The sequence below is a fragment of the Megalobrama amblycephala genome, linkage group LG2 (assembly GCF_018812025.1).
Source record: "Megalobrama amblycephala isolate DHTTF-2021 linkage group LG2, ASM1881202v1, whole genome shotgun sequence".
NCBI lineage: Eukaryota > Metazoa > Chordata > Actinopteri > Cypriniformes > Xenocyprididae > Megalobrama > Megalobrama amblycephala.
In genome coordinates this window covers 4766518-4769291 of record NC_063045.1, presented here as the reverse complement: position 1 = coordinate 4769291, position 2774 = coordinate 4766518, and the positions used below count along the sequence as shown (strand labels likewise).

The following is a 2774-nucleotide window of genomic DNA, read 5'->3' as shown; positions in this document are numbered from 1 at the left end:
CTGTGCTTTTTGCCCTGGGTTGTCAGATTATTGGTGTTGATTATTGTGTTTCCTGGCTGTGTTTTTGTCTCTTGTCATGTTCTTTGTCCCTGTTTGGATTCTAGTTTTTAAGCCTGTTTGGATTTTCTTCCTGTTGGATATTACTCTGAGGACTGGCTGCCCATTGTGGTCCCTGCACTGCCAAGAGACTTTTGCCATCTGCACCCACGACTTTCTGACTGTTGCTTTCTCTGCTCTGCTGAAGTTTGTTCTATTAAATCGTTTTTCTGCATTCGCAATTGACTCCTCGTCATTTCCCGTGACAGTTTTATTTTTAATTTTTTTTTCAAAACAAAGGTACAATTATCAATCCAAAGCCCACTTCTGTTGTTTTCTGAGATAATCCTCTCAGTCTTTGTTGAACCCTGTTTCTTTTTGTTTTCTGTGTGTTTGGTGAAACAGTTGATATATCAGTGAAGGAGGGAGATTCAGTCACTCTAAACCCTAAACTGAAGGATGATGATGTGATTCAGTGGACATTTGGATATGAACTCACTTTAATAGCTGAAATCAATAAACGGACCGACAGATTCACTGTATATGATGATGTTCTTGATGGGAGATTCAGAGACAGACTGAAGCTGGACAATTAAACTGGATGTCTGACCATCATAAACATCACAGCTGAACATACTGGAGTTTATGCAGTAAAGAATAAACCTTTTATTCTTGCAATCTATGGTGGGTTAAATAATTGATTCTCGTTTTTATGTTTTAATTTACACATAATCTAAACACAATTAGCTTTTTATTTAATGCCTGTTCTGTTGTTTTACATTATTCTTTTGAAATTTAAATTACAAATTATTTACGTAAACATTCAAAAATTTTATCTGTGACAAACCCTGTTTCTGTTTGTTCTGTGCTGTGTTTGATGATACAGATGAAATATCAGTGAAGGAGGGAGATTCAGTCACTCTAAACTCTGATCTTACTGAAATGAAGGATAATGATGCGATTCAGTGGATGATTGGACCTGAAATTACTTTAATAGCTGAAATCAATAAACGGTTCGACAGCTTCACTGTATATGATGATGTTCTTGATGGGAGATTCAGAGACAGACTGAAACTGGACAATCAAACTGGATCTCTGACCATCACAAACACCACAACTGAACATGAAGGACGTTATATACTGATATTGAGAAGAAATTTATTGGAAGGCATTCAGAGTTTCTGTCTATGGTGAGATCATTTTTCCTGTCCTTCAAATATTCCTGATACAGTATTAAGTGTTTATTGACTGATCTGATCTCAAGTTTGATGTTTTTATTCCTCAGACTCTGTCTCAACTGTTGTGGTAAATTCAATTCTTCAATTCTATGGCACCTTTAATGTCTCATTTATTCTCTCATGTTTTTCAGCTCGTCTGTCTGTTCCTGTCATCAGCAGAAACTCTTCACATTGTTCTTCATCATCATCAAATTGTTCATTGGTGTGTTCAGCTGTGAATGTGGGTCATGTGACTCTCTCCTGGTACAAAGGAAACAGTTTATTGTCCAGCATCAGTGTGTCTGATCTCAGCATCAGTCTCTCTCTACCTCTGGAGGTGGAATATCAGGATAAAAACACCTACAGCTGTGTGCTGAACAATCCCATCAGCAACCAGACTCAACATCTGGACATCACTCACCTCTGTCACACATGTTCAGGTACGGCAGTGCTGATATTAGTTGATGTCAGCGCTGATATTAGTGTTTATTGACTGATCTGATCTCAGTTTGATGTTTTTATTCCTCAGACTCTGTCCACTGTTGTGGTCCTACTGAAGCCGTGATCCGATTGGTCCTCTCTGCTCTGGTGGGCGTGGCTACTGTCATTATTCTGGTTTATGACATCAGATCCAGAAGAGCTGAACGAGATCAAGCACATATTCACACATCAGGTACATACTTCTTTGATGATGTCAGTTTTTATATATACAACTTGTGAAATTTACTTATATGTGGCTTTATGTTTTATATGTTCATCTTTTTCAGACAGTATTGAAATGAATGCTGAACTTTAAAGGCTGTTTAGGTGTGCATTTGTTCTTCTTTTTTCTCTTTTGATGATTATTTGAGCTTGATCTCTCTCTTTCAATGTCATATTTTTAAAAATCCAGTTTTAAAGGCTTTATTGTTTATATTTCTCTGTAAGACACACAGATCTCACTCGACTATTGCTTCCGTCCATTTGTCAGATGTATTTGTCTTTATCAATAAAGTTTTCTCACTCTGAAGTTCAAGAGTCTTTCTATGTTTTATTTCATTTATTATGTTGAGCGCCCCCTGGAGGAATACTTTATGTAAGCTGTAGTATTCAACGTGCTGTGTTGTAAATACAGTAATAACTGAAGGTACATTAAGACAGTTAAGCTGTTTTCATATTAAGTGTTTTTCACATTATTTGTTTTAGAATGTCTCTTTTGAGTCTCTTTCACTGATAAGAACAAAATTGAGGTGGTCATTAAATCACCAGATACAATATTAATCTAAACACCATTTTGGTTCTTTAATGTCTATCGCAAACCCAAACTGGACCAATCAGCTGTGACTGTGAGTAAAGTGACATGTATCTGATGCAACAAAGCCTCTCCCCCTGTATCTCTCACTCCAAATGAAATCAGTTTATAGTGAATACATTTTAGAGACAAAATTGCTCATCTTTTGCTGCTAATTATTTATTATATTTATATTATATGATTTAATTATGCATAATTCATATATATTCATATTATCATTATATTAATTG

General features: G+C 35.9%; 1 long non-coding RNA gene across 1 annotated transcript; it reads left to right on the top strand.

The window, feature by feature from the left end:
• Nucleotides 1-1564: 1564 nt before the first annotated feature.
• Nucleotides 1565-2262, top strand: LOC125263245. The gene is made up of 2 exons (XR_007183722.1): nucleotides 1565-1926; nucleotides 2021-2262. It is a non-coding gene; the product is annotated as an uncharacterized LOC125263245 (long non-coding RNA).
• Nucleotides 2263-2774: the final 512 nt, after the last annotated feature.